Source organism: Eretmochelys imbricata, chromosome 6, assembly GCF_965152235.1.
Source record: "Eretmochelys imbricata isolate rEreImb1 chromosome 6, rEreImb1.hap1, whole genome shotgun sequence".
Lineage (NCBI taxonomy): Eukaryota > Metazoa > Chordata > Testudines > Cheloniidae > Eretmochelys > Eretmochelys imbricata.
In genome coordinates this window covers 112,525,240-112,552,423 of record NC_135577.1, presented here as the reverse complement: position 1 = coordinate 112,552,423, position 27,184 = coordinate 112,525,240, and positions in this window count along the sequence as shown.

The following is a 27,184-nucleotide window of genomic DNA, read 5'->3' as shown; positions in this document are numbered from 1 at the left end:
CAGGAAGCTGTTCTTAACAATCCTAGTAGGGAGACAGAGGTGTGGTCTAAGCACCAGATTGGAGACTCCTGATTTTCAAACAAGGGTGCCTATAGACAGGTACTTAAACTTTATATTTAGGCATCTAAATAGTTGGCCTGAGGCTATACAGGGGCAGAGCACTCAGCACTAACATGGCTCTAGATGATAAAATCTGAATCCTCAGGCCTTTCTAATGGGCTTCTCTAATTTCCATTGGTTTTCCTTCCACCAGGTGGTAGCATACTGCACTTTGTACTAAAATATTCAGCTAACAATTACATCGTGCACTTTCAGTGCCATACTGTACATTCACAGCATAAACTAAAGACTGAAGAACCTGAGCATTATAAACGGGGTTTGCCTTCATAAGCACGATAAAAACTGACACACAGACACAGGGGCCTGTCCTCCTTTCTCTACTATAATCCACAGTTCAACATAACACACAACAATTATTTCCTCTGCAGATGCATAATACAGGCATTCAGAATATACAGCCCAAAACCAGGCTAAGGGGCATATGGATAAAAATGGTATGCATTCTCAATCTGGCCATTTAAAGAAGAGTATACATCAGATTTCCCCAGGAGAAAAAGGCAAAGAAGGCTAGTGTTGCAAATGTAACTAGGCAGTGCTTGAATTGAATTGTTACATGTATTAGTGTGGATTTGTTTTTATTAGAGATGAGCCAAGGAGATGGTGTTTGGATTTGCATTAGCGTCAGCCTTGGGATTTCTGTTCCAGGCTTGATCAGAGGTAGGGTTTACACTTGGGTTTGGATTTGATAGTGCAAAATCTCACGCGTTGTTCTTGCAAAAATATGGCCAAATCCAGCAAATAAGCTCTTTTTCTCTGACCTGAAGGAAAACTTTGGCACAGGGTAGGTTCAGACCCAAGGGTTTGAAAGTGACTCTGGACCTTCCCTTCTCTACCTAGACAGGTTTCTGAATAACAGCCATGTTAGTCTGTATTCGCAAAAAGAAAAGGAGTACTTGTGGCACCTTACAGACTAACCAATTTATTTGAGCATAAGCTTTCGTGAGCTACAGCTCACTTCATCGGATGCATAGTGTGGAAAGTGTAGAAGATCTTATTATATACACACAAAGCATGAAAAAATACCTCCTCCCACCCCACTCTCCTGCTGGTAATAGCTTATCTAAAGTGATCACTCTCCTTACAATGTGTATGATAATCAAGGTGGGCCATTTCCAGCACAAATCCAGGGTTTAACAAGAACATCTGGGGGGGGGGAGGGATAGGAAAAAACAAGGGGAAATAGGCTACCTTGCATAATGACTAAGCCACTCCCAGTCTCTATTCAAGCCTAAGTTATTTGTATCCAATTTGCAAATGAATTCCAATTCAGCAGTTTCTCGCTGGAGTCTGGATTTGAAGTTTTTTTGTTGTAAAATAGCGACTTTCACGTCTGTAATTGCGTGATCAGAGAGATTGAAGTGTTCTCCGACTGGTTTATGAATGTTATAATTTTTGACATCTGATTTGTGTCCATTTATTCTTTTACGTAGAGACTGTCCAGTTTGACCAATGTACATGGCAGAGGGGCATTGCTGGCACATGATGGCATATATCACACTCTCATAAATCTTGGGAGACAGGCCAGTCCTTGCCTACAGATAGCCCCCCAACCTGAAGCAAATACTCACCAGCAACCACATACCACACAACAGAACCACTAACCCAGGAACCTATCCTTGCAACAAAGCCCGTTGCCAACTGTGCCCACATATCTATTCAGGGGACACCATCACAGGGCCTAATAACATCAGCCACACTATCAGAGGCTCGTTCACCTGCACATCCACCAATGTGATATATGTGATATAGGCCCCCCTGACTCCCTATGGCCAGAGTCCCCCCACAAATATACAGTGCCCTGCACAGCCCTGCAGGCTGAGAGGAGCAAGTGGTGCGCGGGGGGGAGAAAGCCAGAAGGCTGGCGGGGTCTCAGGGTGCAGCGCAAGTGGAGCAGGCCGGGACCACTTCTGAGCATGGACCCGGCTCCATGGCGCCACTGGCACCATTGTAAGCACGGTACTGGGGCCTGGGCTCCCCAGCCCCACTCCAGCTTCCAGCTTGGCCGGGGGCGGGGCCTTAGGGGAAGAGGAGGGGCGGGGCCATGGAGAGGGTGAGGGCCCCTGCTCCCCCTCCACTTTTGGGAAGGCTGTGTCACCTTTGGCTGGAATCTTAAGGGTGGGACTGGATTCCCCTACTTGCCTCAAGCAAGGGGGTGTACCAGCCCATCACAAGGGTTATTGAGCCCTGCACGTGGCTGCAGGCTAAGTCCCGGAGACAGACGGAGAAAGTGCCCCAGAGAGGGTGAAAGGGTTTTGTTTTAAAGGCAAAGGGAGGACTTTTTGTTTGGACAATGGCAACCCTGGCAGGGGAGCTTAGGATGGAGACCTGGCTAGAGGGCTGAGTCACTGAAAGAGAAGCCACCACAGTGCATGAGCAACTGTTGGCAGGGAGGCACCATAGAAGCGAGAAAGCTGCTATGCCATGCCTGGCCAGGAATGGGTGCCTAGCAGTAAGTGGACTTGTTTATATGCTGGCTGGTTAAGCTCCAGGGAGACCAGCGCAGAAAGTCACTTTCATTTCACTTGGCGAATCACTGTAGTAATTCGGCAAGAAAACCTTCTTCTTTCCTCTGTGTCTGAAGCTTTGACTGTCCCCCGCAGGTAAAATCCTGCAGGATGGAGACAATAATGCTGGAAATGCTGTGAGATTCACCTCTGTAGTGCCCTCTGGGGGGGGACAGCAGTGACAGCACAAAGTCATCCCCGCCTCTGGCTTTCCTGGGCCTCATTCCTATTGGTCCTGGCCCTTGTGTAATCCCTTCTACCAGGGCAATGAGGACGTTATGATCAGGTCTCATTTACACCCTTTGTTCTTGGAGTATAATGGTGGTAAATTAGTCCTGCATAATCACCGGAGGGCCCCCGCAGTGGAAGAGGTCTCTTACATGTACAGGGTCTGCATGCTCAGAGTCTGCAGGAGCCATCTTGTTATGTAGCTAACAAAGAGCGTTGTGGTTTAAACTGTGTGTTCGTGGTCTCACTCTGGGTTCCTGAAATTCAGCGGCTGTAGTACACTCACAGGGAAGATGCTCTCAGATGCCTGACTGTGCTAGAAAGCAGGGCAGGTCTTGTGTAAATGACTACAGAAGGTCCAGGGCAATGTTGAATTCATCTTTTAGAGTCCGTTCATCAGAGCAGGAGCTATACTCTTGTTCTTGTGTATTGTACAGGGATGAGCCCATTGTCATGGGACAGGAAATGAGCACCCTGTGATCAATTGGCTACAGAAGAGGTATTCCACATTGCTGTTGGTGGCCCTGAGATCAGAAGCTGGCCATATAATAGCAACAAGAAGAAAGTCATGGAAAGTGTGGGCCCCTTAATGAAAGAGGGAGGCAACCTAGTGACAGAGGATGTGGAAAAAGCTAATGTACTCAATGCTTTTTTTGCCTCTGTCTTCACGAACAAGGTCAGCTCCCAGACTACTGCACTGGGCAGCACTGCATGGGGAGGAGGTGACCAGCCCTCTGTGGAGAAAGAAGTGGTTCGGGACTATTTAGAAAAGCTGGATGAGCACAAGTCCATGGGGCTGGATGCACTGCTCCAAGAGTGCTAAAGGAGTTGGTGATTGCAGAGCCATTGGCCATTATCTTTGAAAACTCATGTCGATCGGGGGAGGTCCCGGACGACTGGAAAAAGGCTAATGTAGTGCCCATCTTTAAAAAAGGGAAGAAGGAGGATTCTGGGAACTACAGGCCAGTCAGCCTCACCTCAGTCCCTGGAAAAATCATGGAGCAGGTGCTCAAGGAATCAATTCTGAAGCACTTAGAGGAGAGGAAAGTGATCAGAAACAGTCAGCATGGATTCACCAAGGGCAAGTCATGCCTGACTAATCTAATTGCCTTCTATGATGAGATAACTGGCTCTGTGGATGAGGGGAAAGCAGTGGACGTGTTGTTCCTTGACTTCAGCAAAGTCTCCCACAGTATTCTTGCTGGCAAGTTAAAGAAGTATGGGCTGGATGAATGGACTATAAGGTGGGTAGAAAGCTGGCTAGATTGTCGGGCTCAATGGGTAGTGATCAATGGCTCCATGTCTAGTTGGCAGCCGGTATCAAGTGTAGTGCCCCAAAGGTCGGTCCTGGGACCCGTTTTGTTCAATATTTTCATAAATGATCTGGAGGATGGTGTGGATTGTACCCTCAGCAAGTTTGCAGATGACACTAAACTGGGAGGAGAGGTAGATACGTTGGAGGGTAGGGATAGGCTACAGAGGGCCCTAGACAAATTAGAGGATTGGGCCAAAAGAAATCTGATGAGGTTCAACAAGGACAAGTGCAGAGTCCTGCAGTTAGGACGGAAGAATCCCATGCTACAGACTGCTACAGACTAGGGGCCGAATGGCTAAGCAGCAGTTCTGCAGAAAATGACCTAGGGGTTACAGTGGATGAGAAGCTGGATATGAGTCAACAGTGTGCCCTTGTTGCCAAGAAGGCCAATGGCATTTTGGGCTGTATAAGTAGGGGCATTGCCAGCAGATCGAGGGACATGATTGTTCCCCTCTATTCGACATTGGTGAGGCCTCATCTGGAGTACTGTGTCCAGTTTTGGGCCCACACTACAAGAAGGATGTGGAAAAATTGGAGAATGTCCAGTGGAGGGCAACAAAAATGATTAGGGGACTGGAACACATGACTTATGAGGAGAGGCTGAAGGAACTGGGATTGTTTAGTCTGTGGAAGAGAAGAATTGGTGGGGGGCGGGGAGATTTCATAGCTGCTTTCAACTACCTGAAAGGGGGTTCCAAAGAGGATGGATCTAGACTGTTCTAAGTGGTAGCAGATGACAGAACAAGGAGTAATGGTGTCAAGTTGCAGTGGGGGAGGTTTAGGTTGGATATTAGGAAAAACTTTTTCACTAAGAGGGTGGTGAAGCACTGGAATGCGTTACCTAGGGAGGTGGTGGAATCTCCTTCCTTTGAAGTTTTTAAGGTCAGGCTTGTCAAAGCCCTGGCTGGGATGATTTAGTTGGGGATTGGTCCTGCTTTGAGCAGGGGGTTGGACTAGATGCCCTCGTGAGGTCCCTTCCAACCCGATATTCTATGATTCTATAATATTCATATACCTGCTCCCTGCAGCCTGCCTAGCCTGCAGCAGAGTCCCTTTTCCTGCTCTTCCAGGTGTACTACTGCTGCTCTTACCAAGACAAGCCAATGTTTCCAAAAGGCCCCTCTCCCTGAGGCCCTGCTGTGGAATGCTGCTGCTGCTGCCCCCAGGGAAATACGAGTAGACAGTACTTGTGCCACAGGTGCCCTGTTTGGAAGGGAAGGGTGTGCACTGAGCAAGCACAGTCAGTACTGGGTTTACAGTGGTGCCATGGAGCCAGGTCCATGCTCAGAAGGGGCTCAGGCCTGCTCCGCTTGCACTGCACCCCAAGACCCTGCCAGCCTGCTGGCTCTTCCCCCGCCCCCCACTTGTGACTCTCAGCCTGCAGGGTTGTGCAGAGCACCATGCATTTGTGGCAGGGCTCTGGCCATAGGGAGTCCGGGGGGAAGACAGACTTTCTTGCTAGAAGTAAAGGAGCACTTGTGGCACCTTAGAGACTAAGAAAGCTTATGTTCACATAAATTGGTTAATCTCTAAAGTGCCACAAGTCCTCCTTTTCTTTTTGCAGCTGCAGACTAACACGGCTGCTACTCTGAAATCTTTCCTGCTAGAGACAGGCTCTTGGCCATTGCAGTGATCTCGGGACTGCTTACTTGTTATCTCTTTCAGTGAACCAAATAGTAACTGTTTTTTGAAGGGAGCAGACTGAAGTGCAGAAATGTGCTGCAGAAAGAGGGGAGCTGCAGTAGCTGTGTCTGTACCTCCTGTCTGTTTCTATGGAGGTTTGTGCTAGAAGACCCTGCTCTCTTGCTATTGCTGTTAACTCACTCACTTGGGAGATAATGTCCACCCCACCCCCCATGTGTCAGGAAGGCGAGATTCCAAACCAGATACCTGGCCATTCAAAACCCCATAGCCTAGTTTCCAAAACAGCACCACAAACCTTTCCAATGGCAGCCCAGCCAGCCTCTCCCATTCCTACAAGATAGTAGAGCTGAAGAATCAGAGGTGGCATAACAAAATATAACAATATGCAGATGGCGCTGAACTCAGAGGGAAGTGAGTAAATGCCTGGCTGAAAATCTTAGAGAGGATGCGTAATTAACACTGAGAACAGGCTAGACTGTGGGTGGGAGGGTGTGGGTGAGTGAGGTTGGAGATAGGTTCTTTCTTGCTACTTATAATTTTTAAAAGTTCCTTTACAGTTAAAGTTTTTGAAGAAAACAAGAGAAACTGAAAATTAATCCAGCCTGCAAAATTCAGATCTGAGTCCAGGCTCCGAACCCCTGCAAAGCTGGTGCAGCCCATTTCTAGTAGAGACACTTCAGAAGCAAGCTGGTGCAGACAAATGCAGGAATGCCAACATTAGCAAAGCTCAAAGGCTCCTCTTTCATTTTTCTGTATCATCATCTTTTCAATCAAGCCTTTCAGATTCTTACTGTTGGAACATTTTTGAGGGGGCAGCGGGGGAGCAATGTGTAAGATATGTACAAATCTACACTAAAAATATGTTTCAGAAGAGCAGTAATTGGATGATAAATCTTATTTTAAATCCAAATACAAATTTCTGCATCAGCCTGATGAAATTGAAGGATAAACAATGAATCCAGCTTTGCGTTGCTTCTGTAGATAGTGGACTTTTTATCTCCTGCATTTTAATTTTCTCTCTGGCTTTATCTGCTAAACTGACACTGAAAAATTTGTCTGGTCTCATGGTGATTACTTTTGTGCCACATCATAGAGAAATGTCACTTATTTCCTTTTATTTGACCCATAAAACACTCCTTTTTGAATTGGCCTTAATCTTTATCAGGCTTTGAAAGAATAGAAAGCTCTAGCCTTTTCACACTTCCCCATACAAATTCTCCCCCCCCCTTATTTTTTTTTACCCATCGTTTTCTAAAAAGCAATTCACCTTTTTTCTAAAGCAATGATTACAGGCTCTCAGTTTTTTCAATACAAATGCAGTTCAATTTCAGAATTACTACACACTAAATCATAGCGTACATCCCACCATGCTAAGGAACCTTGCAAGGATGAAAACAAATCCCCAACAAATGGTGATTCAGAACATTTTGTGCAAATCAGTAATTACACTAAGAACTAAAGACCCTGCCCTGCAAAACTTACCCACACAAGTAGTCCTTACTCTCATCAGTAGCCCCTCTGAAATCTGATTGCTTGCTTTGTCTTGCTATTTCTAAGGCACCTATTAATTGAAGGGTGGGGTTTTCAACACTGAGTTTTGTGGGAGCAGAGCTGGGCCAACGCTGAGTGCTTTTTGACACCCCTGCCTTTAGTATTGTAATCAGAGCTCACATGAGTCAGTGTTGCAGGTTCCAGCAAACGTAACTGTAACAGCCAAGAGAAGTAAGGGGAAAAAACACAAAAAGTCAAGTAGCGAGATTAATAGGATAATTTTTTTTTTTACAGGTGGGCTTACAAAATACCTGTTTGTATATTCTCTTCTACATAATACGCTGGTAGTTGAGGCAGTGAACCCTTTGATGACTTTACCTTCATTACAAAATGTGATCATGTTTGAAGATACTGTAAATGCAAATCGTCAACGCAATACTGACCATAACTTAGCAGTCACTGTAGACCAAGCAAATTAAGTTGACCAACCACAATGAAACCCTGGTCCCATGATTTGTGCTGGTCTGAGCTAACTGCTGACATGGTCAGCATCATGTTATCTAACTTGATTGCAAACAAACACGATAAAATGCTGCAGTGGAGACAAATCTTGAAAGAGCACTTAAGCTGTACCAAAATCTGTGGTTAATTTTTCATATTGTTTGGCTCATATGGTTGACAAGGTTTTGAGGCTAGTGGATGTAACATCAATACATACATCTGCTCATTTTATTTTCTAATAGGTGGAGATTGGCTTGAACCAAAATCCTGTAACCAAACTATGAGAAATGTGAAATCTGGATCAAGAACTGAATGTAGAGATGTGAGTCCATCTGTCCTTTTCTATAATAGAATTAAAATGTCCAGATATTTTCCCCCAGCATGGCAAATATTAAGTTCATGAAACACACACAGAAGTTAGATGAAAACATAAATACTCTTTCTGCAATGTTGCAACATAACACTACTTTCTTTCTTATAATTCAGAATGATAACACACAGGAACCAAACAACAGAGAGAGAGAAAACAGGTTGCCCCTAAGCGAGACATAACCCCCCTCCTGGCTTTCAGCTGGCTGTTATCAGAATAACACTGAATGCATTTTCCCCTACAAAGCCCTCTAGCCTGCAAGCAGGACCAGGAAACCCTCTACTCTTTAAAGTAATAGCTTGCAAGTCCAACACAGTCCTCAGTCCACATCAAACATAACCTATATTAAAAATAATCCTCTGCTCTGCTTAAAATCAGCATCCAGACCAAGAGGAATTCACTTCAGCATTTGTTCTTTGTAGTTACAGTACCTTGTTTAAAGACTTTTCTGTGGTGCTTATCATCATCACAGTATCTGTGCACCCTCGGGTACCTTTCATGGACCTGTACCTGGGTGGTAGAGGATGACCATCCCAACATTATAGCAGGGGGATGGATGCACTGTGGAAGATAAAGTGACTGATCATTCCCAATTAGGAAGTCTGAGGCAGAGCCAGGATCTCCAGAGTCCCACCCAGAATCCAAATGGTAAGACCAGCCATCCCCATCCCCCCACCTCTGATTTGGGAGCGATTTGTGCCATGTTTCCTTATGTGGGGCTGCCATTCACCTCCCAAACAAACAGCAGTGTTGACACAATTAACAGTTGAATGTATGGGCACAAGTCACTTCTGCAGTTTTCCAGATGAGAGCTGTGCCAAGTACTCCAAGAGAGATGCCAGGAGGCGATGCCAGGAATGACTGCATTTAATTGAATACACCTTTTTTTCCACATTCTCTTAAGAGTTATGTGAAATCAACAAAGAGCCCAACTCAAGTTCCCAGAAGAAACAGTGAGACAAAGGTGAAATACCACCTTGTTCCCAGAGGGCAAAACCCTGATTCCACGTCCATAGGTAGGGATGCTCCCTGACGTGACTCTGCTGGGGGGTGGGAGGGGCAGGATTTCTAGAGACCGTGGGATGGCAGGGGGCACGTAGTCCTTCAATGTCACAGAGCCCATCTCTATGGGGGCTCCCTCTGTGTCCAGGCAAAGCAGGGTATAAGTGTGGGGCAGGGAGGAGCAGAGCTTGGGGCCAGAGGGGTTTGCTAATGACCAGAGCAGGGAAGCAGCAATAGAGAGGCCTGGGCAGCATCAGGACTGCAGTGGGGGCTACCTGGCTTCACTTTTACTGCTCAGCAGCCCAGATGTGGAGGATTCCTTCCCCTTCCGTGGATTCCCCCAGGCTACTGGGACTGGAGGGAGGATTTCACCCTACGTAAGTATAAGGGTTTTGAGTATTCCTGGTGAGCTAAGGTGGGAGAAATCTTGAGAGCCTGGCTACCATAGACCCTGCAATAGCCAGGACCAGAGCGAATGGTAGCTCAGGGAGAATCATAGAAAGCTTGTGCCTGTCCCATATTCTGTCTGCCTTATCTGTAGACTCTGCAATTCTCCCCCTTTTTTACAGATGTTGTAATACAGGGTGAGTGTAGCAACTGGGTTGCGTCAGGAATGAGCCAGAAACTGGCAACAGCTCCAGGGAGTGACCTGTTAACGACCACTCAGCAGTGAGACAAAATCCCCTGTAAGGAATCTGGGTTAGGTTTGGATCTCACACCGGCATATATCCCGAGTAATTCCATACAGAGCAATACAACTACTCTGGATTTCCCCCAGTGTAGGGGCAGGAGGGGGGGATTTTAATTGTACTTAACAGGATGTGGAGTTGCTGCTGCTTCTAGAATCTCTTGTTAGCAGCCTCTCTGCTTTCCCAGTTCCTATGTGACTTACGCTTTGTCTACACTACACAGCTTTTAGCAACATGGCCGTGTCGACACAGTCGTGTCGCTAAAAGTCGGGCAGTGTCGCCGTTGTTTGTCAGCACTTTTGCCGACAACATACTTCCGCCCACAATGAGCGGCATTTGCATGTCGACAGGAGAGCCAACAACATGCTGTTCATACTGACACTTGCTGTAGCTAAACTTTTGTCTTTCAGGGTGGGGGTTAGCACCTCACTGTTTACCCCTTTTTCCAGGTCATTTAGAATAGGGGTTCTCAAACTGGGGGGTCGGGACCCCTTAGGGGGTCGGGAGGTTATTACATGGGGGGTTGCAAGCTGTCAGCCTTCACCTCAAACCCTGCTTTGCCTTCAGCATTTATAATGGTCTTAAATATTTTAAAAAGTGTTTTTAATTTAGAGGGGGGGAGGTCGCACTCAGAGGCTTGCTGTGTGAAAGGGGTCACCAGTACAAGAGTTTAGAATATGTTGAATAGGAGTGAATGTGTTGAATAGTGTGAAAGGGGTCACCAGTACAAAAGTTTAGAATATGTTGACTAGGACTGGGCCCAGTAAAGACCCCTGGGGCATACCACTGTTTACCTCTCTCCATTCTGAAAATTGACTTGAAAAAGACAGAGAAAAGATAGGTGGGAAGATAGAACAGAAATAACCACAGATGAAAGAGAGAGGGACATTGGGCATGTGGGGGGGAGAGAGAGATGGTTGCGGGAAGACTTAAGCTTAGGCATCTTGAATCATTAAACTGAGAACTGTGGTAAACTGAGGCACGGAGATGTGGATTACCAATGTTTAAATGTGAGGCACAAAAAAATGGGTTGCCTACCAAATTAGTATTGTGTCTATTGATTTGCCCGCTAGCTATGTGAGAAACTGTGGTGTGTAGGGGGGAGCTACACTGAAAACTAAGTCATTGGTGAGGGGGTTGCTGACTAGAGATTTCATGATGTTGTTGGCACTGTGACATTTTACCTCACCCTTTTGTAAAATCTTGAGGGAACGCTGCCTACTCTTGTATATATTAAAAAAAAAAAAAAAAGCAGCACAAGAGTTGGCATGGTAACTTCATCTGCTAAGGAACTAATGTGTAGAATTGAGTTCCTGATCTGGAATAATAACGGCAACAGCCCCCTGGAAGATGCTTTCTTGTGACCGATTGTCTTCCTTTTAAAATTTCTCATCTCTTTAAATAAATAATGGTAAGAGGCCTGATTCCAAAATGTGCTGAGCACCCACAGCTCCCAGTGATGTTTAATGGCCTTGGTGGATGCTCAGGAATGGGCCTGTCCTGAGCAACTAAACCACTAGATTATATGTTAGCTAGTTTCTTCTGCCAAGCTACAATTTCACCATTACATGGTCAGGATGCCCCAGTCACTGGCTTCATGGGTAAGACTCTTTGGCTTTAATTACTTGCTGACTCTGGGGCTGCTACTGTTCTTTCCTTTAAATAATCCTGTAAAAGGATTGCTCTCTCAGGCTGCAAGGTCATTTACCATGCTGAGACTTCATATTGCTCTTTCTGAGGAGTGTCTGGCCTACCTCATCCCCCCTGCTATTTTCCCTACCACCATTCGAACCGCCAAAGGAGTCCAACCACTGACAGCTGAGTTTGGGAAAGGAGGTGAAAGGGGTCTGTCTACTCCCCAGAGAAAATGGCGCTTTTTTTGGAGTGCAATTTTTCTTGGGAGCTGGTGTGGAGTTTGACTCAGAGGCACCCCTTGCGATTTCTTGTTGCTTTCTTTCCTGTTCTTTTCAGTCTGATCTACACACAGGCTTGGTACTAATGCAGCAAAGTTGGTGAGGGGTGTGATTTCTTACTTATGCAGTTATACTGGTACAAGCCCTAGTGTGGATGCAGTTTTACAGGTATAAAGGTAACTTATATTAGTATAGCCTATTCCTCCAAATGTACAGGAATAGACTATACCGCCGTAAACCACTTGTATACCGTTGTGTCTGTGTCCACCCTAGTGGGTTGTACTGCTTTGACTTGACTCGTTTCAAACCAATATAGCTAAGGCAGTACCCAAACCTGTGTATAGACAAGCCCTTCCTTTTCCTCGCCTCCTACCCCCAATAGTCTGGTCAGCAGGGTGTGCCTTTCTCAGTGAGGGCTTGTCTTCACAAATCAGCTAACATGAGATGTAGCTCAAGTGTTCGTGTTAACTCTATCCCTCTGCACATATATAAATCTGGCTCGTGTGGGTCAGGAGTTCCTGATCCTGTAGACCAGCAGGAGAGAGTCTCAAGGGCAGGTATGTCCGTCCTAGCAAAGGCTTGGCTTCTGTGCTTGCCACCCTGTGCTCTGCTCTTCTTCCTGCCTCAAATGCACTCTTTCTTTTGCCACCTCTCTTTCCTTTTACATTACTGGGGTTGAGGGGAAGGGGAAGGAAGACTGCTGCAGAGGGATTCAGGGAGGACCTGGAACGGGAGGAGAGGAAATTCTTGCAGTTTCCATTTGCGGTGCCCATGCGGCTCTGCTCCAAAACGTGGCCCCTGCGACCAAGCCGGAGACTTCTTTCAGTAGTTTTATAAAATGAGACGAGGCTGATCTGGCTTGAGGATTCTCATGAAACAAAGCAACTTTAAATGGCTGAGTGACCACCTCCTCAAGAGCAGGATTTATAAATCTCAACAACCAACACTCAGTAGCACAATAAAAACATATTGTACGGTCGGTAACTGCTTTGCCTAAGGGATCCCCAGTAAATTCATCGAGTCATTTTCTTAGTTCTTTAAAGTGAGTGGAGAACTCTTAGGCCTTTTATTTCCTTCACTGATCAGTGGCTCAGAAATAGTCTTCGGCACAAATCTCTTCCCCATCTAGCTTCCTTTATCTTTTCTGTCTTTGGTGAAGAAACAGGCTATGAAAAGGCAAAAAAGCAGAGTGCATGAACGCCTCCACCCCCCACCCTCCGGTCTTTAGCTATTTGCCAAAGAAAGGCTGAGGCAAAACTGTTTCGTGAGCATTGCTTAGGGGTTTCTAAATGAGCTGTGTAAAGGCAAGGCTGCCAGGCTCCATTGGCAGCCTGCATCTATTTGGAAACTTTGAGCTTTCTAGCTCTTCACCAGAGGCAGCGGCAGCATCTGTAAGGTGCTTGTGTCTATCGAGGCTGCTGTGTTTCATGGCGCTGTGTTTACTCCTTGCATAACATTGGAGGTAAGGGAGATAATTGCACCCAATTTGAAGAGTCACAGTTGAAGAACATTCAGTCATGCTGCATCATTGTGTAAACAGGCGGACAGAACAGCAGTATAACCTATCCAATCGGTAGCTCCTGCTCCTATGTATGGGAGAGGTAGAGTGCCTGACAACTTGTGGATCATGTGGGTTTAGTCTCCTTGGGGAAAAAAATGCAGGTTTAAAAAAAAATAGACGACCTTGTTCTTTTGTGAGAACCACGTATTAATGCAAGAAGCAAAATGAAATCATGATTCATATGAGTAACGGTGCCTCCTCCTGCCACTTCTGAATACTCTTTATTTAATCTTGTTGAACTTCCTGAGCTCGGTGTGTCATTAGAGCACTGAGAGGCATGATGCACTATTCTGATGGTGATTCAAAATGGCAATGTGGGAGGCAAACAAAAGAGAGTTTGACTCTCTCTGTTTAATGATTATTCCATTTTGCAGCACAAGGGATAAATGTGTGTAGCACAGATGTGGCCCAAGCGGTGATATTTCAGACATCTGAGATGTGAACTGACTACTGTTAATGTAGGGATCTGACTATCTGGCAAAGATTCTGGCTGTGTGGCTAATCAGTGTAACAGCAGCTGGGGACTTCAGAGCCAGTCTCCTCTCCAAGAAATCATCACACCCATTCAAGGATGTTTTGTGTAACATGCTAGCAGGTAAAGCAAGGCATGGCTGGTTCTGCTAAGCAGGAATGACCAAACCACACAGCATCAGGGTGGTGAGAAGTAACAAACAGCTCTAATCTCCACAAGAAAAAGTGGTTTTGACTGATAGTTCCTTAGGTTTTACAATGGCTGTTGTTGGTAACTAAATGTTGCTAAGCAGCATATGATGACTTCTAGCTGCAGTGTAGAGGGTAAAGGGAAATTGTTAATTATGGTCAGTGCAGAGACTGCTATTTTTCCAGCCGCTATGCAGAGTGCAGCAAAAACAAAGACAAGCTTCCCTTTTCTACAAAGGGCTTGAATTTTGTCCGACTACATGGAAGCTCCTTCGTGATCCACCTACACCTCCTTCCGCTCTCGTTCTCCTGGATAACTAACAATCCACCTCCAAAAGTTCGCATTTTCTTCTTACTGCCTTGCCCATATCACAGTACCAGGTTGGCTGTTTCAGCAGGTTGCAGTTCAATGGGCAGCCACTATGGCGGGTCAAAACCCAGTGTCCAGTGCCAGGAATCTTGTGTACTCATTTGCGCCCACGGAAAATGCATGTAAAGACGATACCAAATCAGAACCATAGCATTTTATACCTACTCTGCACTCAATTTGCACGGGTGTCAATGACTACATGAGACGCGGCACAGGGAAGAGTCAGGTTTCTTGTGTGAGCTCTCATGCACAGCACTAGTGATTGGGAGCTAACGTGACCATAATATGAATTGCTTTTGTTGTGCCAGAACCATTTGGGTTTTTGCGGGGTATGCTTCCTACAAAAGCATCATGGGCTACTCAATGTGGGATGAGTTACAGGAGTAGGAGAGAAATCTGCAAGTTCTGGTGTCCCACAGCTGAGAACTGCGGCATTCCGGATCATGTTAAGGTTTGACTGGTACCTAATTGTGGAGGCTGTGGTGGTCGCCACCGAAATCAAGTACCAGTGGAATTTCGCTGATAGTAATCTATCATTTAAAAAAAATCAAAGACTCATTCAGAGTTGTTCTGCTTAAACCAATATTTTACTAAAGAGCTTTAAAATGTTTTGTGAAAGAGTCACAGGGGCAGTTTCTTGGCTGCTATGAACTGGCGCAATTCCATAGAAATCCAAACACCTAGATATACAATAATTCTGGCTTTCATTGGAAAAGCCTACAGCGTGTTAACCTGTGATATCAGATTATACAGAGGTATTTAGATCATCTAGCAGTGTTACCTTATAAAGCATGAAAGTCTCGAATAGAAAAAATTCCTTTAACTTGATAAGAAAAAAATTGTTGCCCTATGATTCCTTGAGGCTAGTCCAGTGACACTTGATACAAATCAAATCAACATCAGTGCACTGACATGAAGGAGAAAAGGCTGCTTTTTAAGATCGCATTTAATGTATTTTTGTACAAAATGGGGCTTTTTGGGTAAGTAGGTTAAGTGGCCCCATGAACTGCAAAGATCTTTTAATACAGTGTCATTAATGGCAAGCATTGTCAAAATTGACCTTCTGAGACCTGGGGCGTGACCGAGCCCAAGAATTACAAAACGGGGGTTATATCAAACCTGAAACACGAGCCAGTATCTAAGCTTCCAAATCATGTTTGGTCTCAAATTCAGTCATGAGGCGCCTGATGGGTCCCAACCAATATTTATTGGAGTTACTGGAAAGTTTTGACCTTGAGAAGACGTCAGTTCCTTCATTCATTAGGCCCTAAGTGAGTGTGATCGAGAAGATCAGTTGTACAATCTCTCCTACCTGCTAGAATCTCTCTCCAAGCCCCTTGTACAGAATGCAGCAGGAGGGAGGACCAGATTGTTGTAGTCCAACAGAAGTGTAAATGGAGATTGTGCGTGGGCACAAAGAAGCTTAAGCTGTAGGCGCAGGCTTCTCCCCGCACACTGAGTGGAAGTAAACCTCAGACCCTGTGCATGCTCACACCCCTTACTCTGCAAGGTACAAAGTGGCAGAGAATGGTCCAGTCTGAGGAGGCACAGATTTAAGGGTGAGCTGCAAAAGGAAAATGTGTAGCTTGTCACTTGTGTTGCTTCTTTGTTGCATAAAGAAGGGTTGAAAATTGCTTCGTTGGTTGTTCTTGTTTTTACATTAGAAATTCAGGTCTTGTTTGTCCTGTTTGTTTTTTCTGCGCTGGAGAACTAATAGGATTATGACACTGCAGGTAGCAGAGAGTGGAAACAGGCATTTCAAGAAGTGTTTTCCATTCGCAACGCTTTAGTAAACTCTAACTCAAATTCCTCACAAACACTTGGAATAGAAAATCTTTGCAATCCAACACCTCCTCCTTCCCCTTTCCCCCAAGAACTTCTAATCCCCTTGGCTGGAGAGTCCAGGAAAAATACACGACTTGACATTTCTGATTCTTCTAAAATAAAAATAAAAAGCTGACAACAAAATGTTTTAAATAATTATTTCCAGCCTTCATTATACATAGTAAAGAATTAAAACAAGGCACGAGCCCAATGCTTTTTCCTTTGCACATCCATTTGCAGTGTGATCGGCCTCATGCAAACATGGCATATAGGCTCCACACTTCAGGTTTGCCCCACCTAAGAGCAGGAGCAATATGGAGACTGCGTCCGGTAGTGCTCTCATTATCTCAGTCCTTTCCATATCAGACAGTCCGGTGTGGGTGATCCTCATCTCCATGGCAACTGGAGGAAGACCAGATCTTTGCTCTTTATCTGGGGTTAGGACAGCCAACCCGGGAAGAACCTCCCAGAATTCGCTGCCTCCGAGTGGCACACGCAGCAGGCCAGGGCTCCCTTTAGAGCCAAGCTTTGGCAGGATTTGCCAAGATTTCTAACTAAATGTCTCTCAGTTTAGTCACTGGCTTCTACGGTTTTCCCCTCAAAATTGCTAAATCAAAAAAAAACAAAACCCAGTTCTTTTGGCTTTGCGACGCAGGTTTGAAGAACTGCAGTTCCCCCCTCCTGCTCTCCCCCCAAAATGGCAGAGACAGCAGGCTGCAGGAACCCAGCTCCCAGCTGGCGTGTGGGCGAGATCCACACTGAGATGGTTGAGCAGGCCCCAGGGAAACCTGGCTCCCAGCCGGCATGTGGGCGAGGTCTGCACAGAAACAGTTGAGTAGGTCACATGGAAACTGCCTTTACTGAGCCCAGACTAAAATCAGTGGCATGGAACCTCCCCTGCTTCTCCCCCAGGCATGGGATCTCTATTCCAACAGCTTGCAGAGGAAGCAGGAAAGTCTCTTGAATCTTGGGGGAAGGCAAGGTCCCCCACATAGCAATCAGGAGGAAGAAATTCCTGCTCCCAGGCACTGTGCACACAATGTCTGTGTCACAGTGGTTGAGAAGGCCACAAACCATCCTTTCCCACACACGGTTTTACCTGCAAGGGCTCAGCTGCCATGAAAGGTGCCAGTTTCTGCATCTTTCTAATACCACTGAGTGATCAGTGGCTCCAGTACAATAACCAGTTTGGGTGTTCAGTTTTCTAGGGTTGCCAACATCAAAAATACAGGACAGAACTTAGGTATCCCCAGTCTTGGTCACCAGAGGTTGGTCTCTCCCAGCAAGGGATAGGGGTCAAGACTCTGGGGTAGTGGGGTCAGTCTCTCCTGGCGAGGGGAAAGGGCAGTGCCCAAGGCGGGAGGGAGGGCCAGTCCCCTAGTGAGGGGCTGGGGGCGGTGCTCGGGGTGGGGGGTGGGGGGAGAGGGGATCAGTCTCTCCCTGCAGCGGATGGAGGTGGAGGATGATCTATCACAGCAAGGGGAAGGAAGTGATGCTTGGAGGTGGGGTTGGTGTCTCCCAGCGAGGGGAAGGATTGGTCTCTCCTGATGAGTGGCAAGAGGCCGTGTCCAGGAGTCAGTCTCTCCCAGCAAGGGGCAGGAAGCAATGCCTTGGGGGGGTGGGGTTGGTCTCTCCCAGTAAGGGGCATAGGGTGGTGCCCAGGGGGGTCGAGAGCCATGGGGCAGTGCCTGAGGACTGGGGGGACAAGAGGCAGGGAGCAGTGTCTGGAGGTGGGAGGTCAGTGTCACAGGTCAGGGCAACTGCACCTGTATTCTCCAGCTATGGTCCAACAAGGTCCCCCATTTTTAAGCTACTGACTCCCAAGCCATCACCTCTTTTGGGTGGAGACACACATCTCCCTCTCCTGACCAGGATATTTCCAGGCTGCACAATTCCCTGCCTACACTGTGAATTCCCCATCAAATCAGACTGCCTTGGCAGGCCAGCTCTGCCAGCTCCTCAGAGGCTATAAATAGGACAATTGCCCACAGTTATAAGGTACCACACAGCTCTTTGTAAGCAAGCATATTTATTCTTAAGGTAAAAGTGTTACAGAAAAAACATATTTAAAACAATTAAAGAACATGCATACATGCTAATAAGCTTACTAGAGCTCACCTCAGCTCCAACAGGAGCTCTGCCAGGAGAACAGTCCTTCAGACCCCTCCAAGGGGTTTTTCTATGGTTATAGGTTCATAACCATCTTAGTTCAGAAAAAGCATCCCATGAATCTGTGAGTCACTCCTTCATACAGTTTGGGCCTCTGATCTTGTCCTTATGTAACAGGTGATCGGCCACCAAAGATCCCCTCTGCAGGGTGGAGCTTCAAAAAGCTGAGTTCTTGCATTATGGAAGAGGCTACACTGAGCATGAATTAAAATGCAAACTAGATACCATTAACTTGGGTTTGAATGGAGACTGGGAGTGGCTGGGTCATTACACATATTGAATCTATTTCCCCATATTAAGTATCCTCCCACCCTTCTTGTCAACTGTCTAAATGGGCCATCTTGATTATCACTACAAAAGTTTTTTTTCTCCTGCTGATAATAGCTCATCTTAATTAATTAGCCTCTTACTCCACTTTTTCATGTTCTCTGTATGTATGTGTATATATATATATATATATATATATATATATCTTCTTACTATATGTTCCATTCTATGCATCCGATGAAGTGGGCTGTAGCCCACGAAAGCTTATGCTCAAATAAATTTGTTAGTCTCTAAGGTGCCACAAGTACTCCTGTTCTCATTTATCCCCTTAGAGATTTCCTGGGAAACCCACTTGACTTTAAAATTTCATTCTTGCCTGGCACATCATTTCAAATAGTCCTCTGAAACTCATAAAACTTTGCAAGGTTTACATTAGTCAGATCTCCCCCCAGCAATGTTACATGCTGTCCCACAATAATACAAAAACATTTGCATTTTTAATACAGTGAACTCCTAAGATACTTAAACTTAATTCAGTAAGGTTTCTCCAAATATTGCAGGAAATTACCATACCTGCCACCGTCAGTTTCTCCCAGGGGGAGTGGCAGCAGGCAGTGCTTGGGAAGGAACAGTCTCTCCTGGCAGGGAGCAGTGGGCAGTATCCAGAGGTCCGGGGGAGTTGGTCTCTCCCAGCGAAGGGATTCAGTGTTGGTCTCTCCCAGTGGGGAGAGGTCTCTCTGCATGACTGGACCAATCAGGGTTTCTCTGGGGTGGGAGGCAGGCCAGCAGAACCCCAGGATAGTGTTTACCGTCTCATCTACTCTTCTCCCTGCTGGGTCCTTTGTAGGGGAAAGACCTCAATATTGATGCAAGAATAATATTAATAAAGTTGTTATAACTTATTTTTCGGTCAAGGTTATTACAAACTTGTTTGTGCCTTTACTGAATGTTATGATATAGCTACAAGTATGTTGTAGTCAGGATGTTGGAAATATAAAAATACATATGTTTCGCTGGCTGTGTTACACAATGTTAAAGCTAATCAAAGAAATTCCAGAAGGTTTCTATTTCTGCCTTCCAAACAAAGATTGAGAAGACAAACCATGTAAACATTCATGTTTTAGGAAGAAACCTGACTAAAAGGAATGTAGGGTATATTGTCAGAGCAATAACTCTAGGTAAAGTGAGCTGTACCACCCCCCCACCCTATTGCAAAAAAAACCTGCTTGTGGTCTTAAAAACATGTGTAATTAGAGATGTTTTAAACTTTTGTTTACTTCTTAAATCTGGAAATGACTAAAGCCTTTGTGAAAAGGTAGGATTGCAAATGTGTTAGCTAAATGAAAAGTTCCTACTATAGCTCCTAATATCTTTGCCACATAAATTGGCAAAATCCTTTATGTAGCAACATGAATCTAATGAACTTGCTAAACTAGTGTAGGAAACCATTTAAATATAGAATATTTATATTAACGGGGAATTAATTAATTACTGGCAGTGCACAGTATTTACCAAACTCCAGAAGACAGGAATCATCTGTTCAAAAATTGTTATAAGAATCATCAGCTTTTGTTTGTTTAAGCTGAAGACTTTCTAAGAATTATTTAATTTTAAAAGATTTTTTTTGGTAACAGAAAACTTCTTTGTACAAAAAAGGAAGTGTTTGGACTTTTTTAAAACCGAATTTCATTTTCTGTGAAATTCTAATAAAATTGAAAGAATATCTCAGAGAATGAACTGAATAAAAAGAGTTAAACTATCCGAAAGCAGGGCTGTCAATTAATCGCAGTTAACTCAACTCAAAAAAAAGTAATTGCGATTAAAAAAATTATTGTGATTAATCGCAATTTTAATCAATAATAGAATACCAAATGAAATGTATTAAATATTTTTGGATGCTTTTCTACATTTTCAAACATATTCATTTCAATTACAACACAGAATACAAAGTGTACAGTGTTCACTTTATATTATTTTAATTACAAATATTTGCACTGTAAAAATGATAAACAACAAAATAGTATTTTTTTCATTTCACCTCATACAAGTACTGTACAGCAATCACTTTATTGTGAAAGTGCAACTTACAAATGTAGATTTATTTTTGTTACATAACTGCACTAAAAATATGTAAAACTTTAGCACCTACAAGTCCACTCAGTCCTACTTCTTGTTCAGCTAATCGCTAAGACAAGCAAGTTTGTTTACATTTACAGGAGATACTGCTGCCCGCTTCTTATTTGCAATGTCACCTGAAAGTGAGAACAGGCATTTGCATGGCACTTTTGTAGCTGGCATTGCAAGGGCTAAGTCTGGGCGGGGCGCAGCCTGCCACCGCTGCCACCAGGCGCTCTTCCAGGCAGCTGCTGCGCTGCAGCAGGCATTAGGAAGAGGCATTAAGAGTATGCCACTATTGCCTTTTCTGAGGGGAATCCCACACTGGGATTCCCAGGAAAACCATCCAGTTCCTAAAAATTTCTCTTGTTTTTAAGTTTCCCAAGTCTGGGTGGGACCCTTCATAGCATCAGAAGATGATGGGTGCAGTAATCCATCTCCCACACTTTGGAAGATAATATCAGTTCCATGGAGAGACAGATGTTTTGGAAATGGCACAAGATTATTTGTGGTACAAAGAGAACTAATGACATGCAGCCCATTTTAAATCTCAGTTCTCTCAACAAGTCCTTAACGAGATCAATATTCCAGGTGGAAATACTTATATCTATCATTACAGCATTGCCTTCCCAAAACATAGAATATTAACATCAACTTCTGGGAGATCTACCGAAGATATGATAAGGGAAAGTCACCCAGAGATATTTTAGCTTCTGCTATAGCAAGAAGTATTTTCTAATACATAGTGAAACCCCTCCTACCACCTCGCCCCCGGGTCTTTTGGGGCTCATAACTTCTACACAAATGCTATTTCATCCTTCTTTCCAAGTGAAAGGAATATATGTACACCCTGGTCTGGTGACAACATCATCATGTTACACATGGCCCAGTTAAAAGGGCCATTGCTAAATGCTTTCAGAAATTACAGCCCTGACAAAACTCCAGCATCTAAGTTATCATCCAAGACAATCCCCCCTCCCCCCCCCCGAGAAGATAGATGATGAGAGAAGATAGTATCGGATTAACCAAACATGCCTCTTCTAAGACAAAAAGAAAAGGAGTACTTGTGGCACCTTAGAGACTAACCAATTTATTTGAGCATGAGCTTTCGTGAGCTACAGCTCACTTCATCAGATGTAGCTCACGAAAGCTCATGCTCAAATAAATTGGTTAGTCTCTAAGGTGCCACAAGTACTCCTTTTCTTTTTGCGAATACAGACTAACACGGCTGTTACTCTGAAACCTGTCTTCTAAGACAAAATCTCGGATTCAAATCTGGGCTAGTTGATCTCTGTCAAGATTCCTTCCCCACTCTGAACTCTAGGGTACAGATGTAGGGACCTGCATGAAAAACCCCCTAAGCTTATTTTTAGGTTAGCTTAGGTTAAAACTTAGGTTAACCAGCTTAGGTTAAAACTTCCCCAAGGTACAAACTATTTTACCTTTTGCCCTTGGACTTTATTGCTGCCACCACCAAGCATCTAACAAATATATAACAGGGAAAGAGCCGGCTTGGAAACATCTTTCCCCCCAAAATCCTCCCAAACCCTACACCCCCTTTCCTGGGGAAGGCTTGATAAAAATCCTCACCAATTTGCATAGGTGATCACAGACCCAAACCCTTGGATCTTAAGAACAATGAAAAAGCAATCAGGTTCTTAAAAGAAGAATTTTAATTGAAGAAAAAGTAAAAGAATCACCTCTGTAAAATCAGGATGGTAAATACCTTACAGGGTAATCAGATTCAAAACATAGAGAATCCCTCTAGGCAAAACTTTAAGTTACAAAAAGACACAAAAACAGGAATATCCATTCCATTCAGCACAACTTATTTTATCAGCCATTTAAACAAAACAGAATCTAACGCATATCTAACTAGATTGCTTATTAACCCTTTACAGGAGTCCCAGGCCTTCTTCTCAGGCCCTGGCTGTGCTGCAGGGATGCTGTGGGTTGAACACTTGCTCAGGTGGTGGCCACACGCTCTCAGGCTACAAGTGGTAGGACCCTTCTTCCCAGTGTTGCCCCCGCCCTGTCGGGGTTACGATCCAAGCCTGGCCTGCAGAACCTCTTGGCTGAGGCGTCTCCCTGTGCTGGGCCCGCTGCCCAGGGTCCCCCTCACTCTCCCCAGCTGCTCACCACACCCAGCTCCGGACTGCTCCAGCCCCAGCTCCACCACTCTGTCTCTGCACTGCTGCTGCTGCTCTGCCTCCAGCTCCCTGGGCTGCTTCTTTGGCCCCTCTGCCTCTGGTTGCTACAGCTCTGCTCCCAGGACAGGTCTGCTCTGCAGGCTGCTTCTGTGACTCTGCTCCCAGCACCGACCTGCTTCGTGGGCTGCTTTTCTGGCCCCTCTGGCTCTGGTTGCTGCCGCTCTCCTCCCAGGGCAAGTCTTCTCTCTCTGGGCTGTGCCTCTAGCTTTGGGGCTGCAGCTCTGCTTCCAGGACAGGGTCTGCTCTCTCTGGGCTGCTTTTCTGGTCCCTCTGGATCTGGCACAGCTCTGCTCCCCAGCTTAGCTTGGGCCCCTGCTTTCTCCTTAGCTCAGCCCCACACTGTCTGACTCAGGCAAATCCAGCTCACACGGAGGACAGGACGGGACCTCCCTGGCCTCCTGACTCTCTGATTAGTCTGCCCATGCTGTCATTCAGGCTGACCAGGAGCATTGGCCTCTCCCCAGTGTTCCTGGCGACTATCAGTCTCAGGGTCCTGTTTCCCATAGACCCTTCCCCTTTTAGTACTGGGAGCTAGCCAACCAAAACACCCCTACTGAATGTTAGTAAGGGGGCAACAGTCCCCTTACACTAGGGTTGCCAGGTGTCCGTTTTTTTACCAGAACGCCTGGTTGAGAAGGGACCCTGGCAGCTCTGGTCAGCACTGCTGACCGGGCCATTAAAAGTCTGGTTGGCGGCACAACGGGGCTAAGGCAGGCTCCCTGCCTGCCGAGGCTCAGCGCTTCTCCTGGAAGCAGCAGCATATCCCTTCTCCAGCTCCTATGCACAGGAGCAGCCAGAGGGCTCCGCGCGCTGCCCCTGCCCCAAGCACCGGCTCCGCAGCTCCCATTGGTCAAGAACCATGGCCAATGGGAGCTGTGGGGGCGGCACCTGTGGATGGGGCAGCATGCAGAACCGCCTGGCCACACCTCTGTGTAGGAGCTGTAGGGGAGACAAGCACCGCCTGAAGCCTGCACCCCAACCCCCTACCCCAGCTCTGATCCCCCTCCTGCCCTCTGAACCCCTTGATCCCGCCCAGAGCACCCTCGTAAACCCCAAATCCCTCATCCCCAGCCCCACCCCAGAGCCTGTACCTCCACCTGGAGCCCTCACCCCCCCAGTGCCCCAACCTGCTGCCCCAGTTCTGATCCCCCTCCCACACCCTGAACCCCTTATTTCTGGCCCCACCTCAGAACCCACACCCCCAGTCCAGAGCCCATATGCCCTCCCACACCCAACCCACTGCCTCAGTCTAGAGCCCCCTCCTGCACCATGAACTCCTCATTTCTGGCCCTACACAGAGCCTGCACCCCCATCCAGAGTCCTCAACCCCTCCCGCACCCCAACCCCCTAAACCAGCCCGGTGAAAATGAGCGAGTGAGTGAGGGTGGGGAAAGCGAGCAACAATGGGAGGGGGGAATGGAGTAAGCAGGGGCAGGGCCTCAGAGGATGAGAGGGCAGGGGGCAGGGCAAGGGTATTCAGTTTTGTGTGAGTAGAAAGTTGGCAACCCTATGTGTTGCTATAAGTTTGGACAGACTAATATCTGTCTTCCTGCTGAACCTGCCTTTTAGGTTCTAGATCCCCTTATGATTTGCTTCTTCACCTTTTCCATTGTAATTTCAAAGGACAGATTCTGCTGCACATAGGGAGGTTTTGTAGGGCTATAATAATAGAACTGAAATCCGCCAGGATGGAAACTAACATCTAATATTTAAGATGTCATTTGCCATCCTGGATGCCTGGTTCTTTGTAACTAGGAATAACATTGCTGATTATACCACAGACTTTAACCCCCACGTCTAAAAGGGAATAAACTTCATTTTGTTGTCAACTTCTTATGCAGAAGCCAATTGTCCCATTTTTCTTTTGTACTGGATGCAAAATGTTCCCCCTTTTTGGAGTTGCTGATACATCTCCTCCATCCCCATCTGGATACAGAATGCTCAGTGAACAGGAAGGCTTGCTCCTTATCCTTTCGGCGACCAAGACCTCGCTCACAAGGTTTGGCTACATCTACACTTGGAGCTGGGGTTATGATTCCCAGCTCACGTAGGCATACTCACACTAGCTCTCATAGACGTGAAGGTCAGAAGGGACCATCACAATCATCTAGTCTGACCTCCTGCACATTGCAGGCCACAGAACCCCACCCACTCACTCCTACTAAAAATAGTAGTGTAGCCAGGGACCAGCAAGTGGTGGCATGGGGAAGTTGTGCCAAATACATATCCACGGGCTTTAGGCAGGTTTGTGCTTGCTATGGTGAGCCCATGCTACTGTCCATGCTACCTGGCTACATTACTATTTTTAGTGTGGTAACTCGATGAGAGCTAGGGCAAGTATGTCTACACAGGCTGGGAATCACACCCCTAGCTCCAAGTGCAGACATGCCCTTGGACTTTCCAAACGCCCTTGTTAAACATCCCTCACACAAAGCTCTTAAGGAAATAGTGCTGGGGTGAGAAGTGAAATTCTGCCAGTAATGAGAAACTGGCTAAACAACAAAACACGAATAAATGATCAGTTTTCTTCATGTCAAAAGGTTAACAGCAGATGTCACAAGAACTGGTGGAGTTAATTATGTTTGTTAATGATCTGAAAAACAGGACCAGCACGGTGGTGGCAACATTTTACAAATGAGAATGCAAAATTACTTAGGTTAGTTAAGACTCATAAGACTAAGAACAAATGAAAATTAGTGTTGACAAATGCTAGACAATGCCTGTTGGAAAGAATCATAGAATCATAGAATATCAGGGTTGGAAGGGACCTCACGAGGGCATTAGTCCAACCCCCTGCTCAAAGCAAGACCAATCCCCAACTAAATCATCCCAGCCAGGGCTTTGTCAAGCCTGACCTTAAAACCTCAAATGAAGGAGATTCCACCACCTCCCTAGGTAACGCATTCCAGTGCTTCACCACCCTCTTAGTGAAAAAGTTTTTCCTAATATCCAACCTAAACCTCCCCCACTGCAACTTGACACCATTATTCCTTGTTCTGTCATCTGCTACCACTGAGAACAGTCTAGATCCATCCTCTTTGGAACCCCCTTTCAGGTAGTTGAAAGCAGCTATGAAATCCCCCCGCCCCCCACCAATTCTTCTCCTCCACAGACTAAACAATCCCAGTTCCTTCAGCCTCTCCTCATAAGTCATGTGTTCCAGTCCCCTAATCATTTTTGTTGCCCTCCGCTGGACATTTTCCAATTTTTCCACATCCTTCTTGTAGTGTGGGGCCCAAAACTGGACACAGTACTCCAGATGAGGCCTCACCAATGTCGAATGGAGGGGAACAATCATGTCCCTCAATCTGCTGGCAATGCCTCTACTTATACAGCCCAAAATGCCATTGGCCTTCTTGGCAACAAAGGCACACTGTTGACTCATATCCAGCTTCTCGTTCACTGTAACCCCTAGGTCATTTTCTGCAGAACTGCTGCTTAGCCATTCAGTCCCTAGTCTGTAGCAGTGCATGGGATTCTTCCGTCCTAACTGCAGGATTCTGCACTTGTACTTGTTGAACCTCATCAGATTTCTTTTGGCCCAATCCTCTAATTTGTCTAGGGCCCTCTGTAGCCTATCCCTACCCTCCAACGTATCTACCTCTCCTCCCAGTTTAGTGTCATCTGCAAACTTGCTGAGGGTACAATCCACGCCATCCTCCAGATCATTTATGAAAATATTGAACAAAACGGGTCCCAGGACCGACCTTTGGGGCACTACACTTGATACCGGCTGCCAACTAGACATGGAGCCATTGATCACTACCCATTGAGCCCGACAATCTAGCCAGCTTTCTACCCACCTTATAGTCCATTCATCCAGCCCATACTTCTTTAACTTGCCAGCAAGAATACTGTGGGAGACTTTGCTGAAGTCAAGGAACAACACGTCCACTGCTTTCCCCTCATCCACAGAGCCAGTTATCTCATCATAGAAGGCAATTAGATTAGTCAGGCATGACTTGCCCTTGGTGAATCCATGCTGACTGTTTCTGATCACTTTCCTCTCCTCTAAGTGCTTCAGAATTGATTCCTTGAGCACCTGCTCCATGATTTTTCCAGGGACTGAGGTGAGGCTGACTGGCCTGTAGTTCCCAGAATCCTCCTTCTTCCCTTTTTTAAAGATGGGCACTACATTAGCCTTTTTCCAGTCGTCCGGGACCTCCCCCGATCGACATGAGTTTTCAAAGATAATGGCCAATGGCTCTGCAATCACCAACTCCTTTAGCAC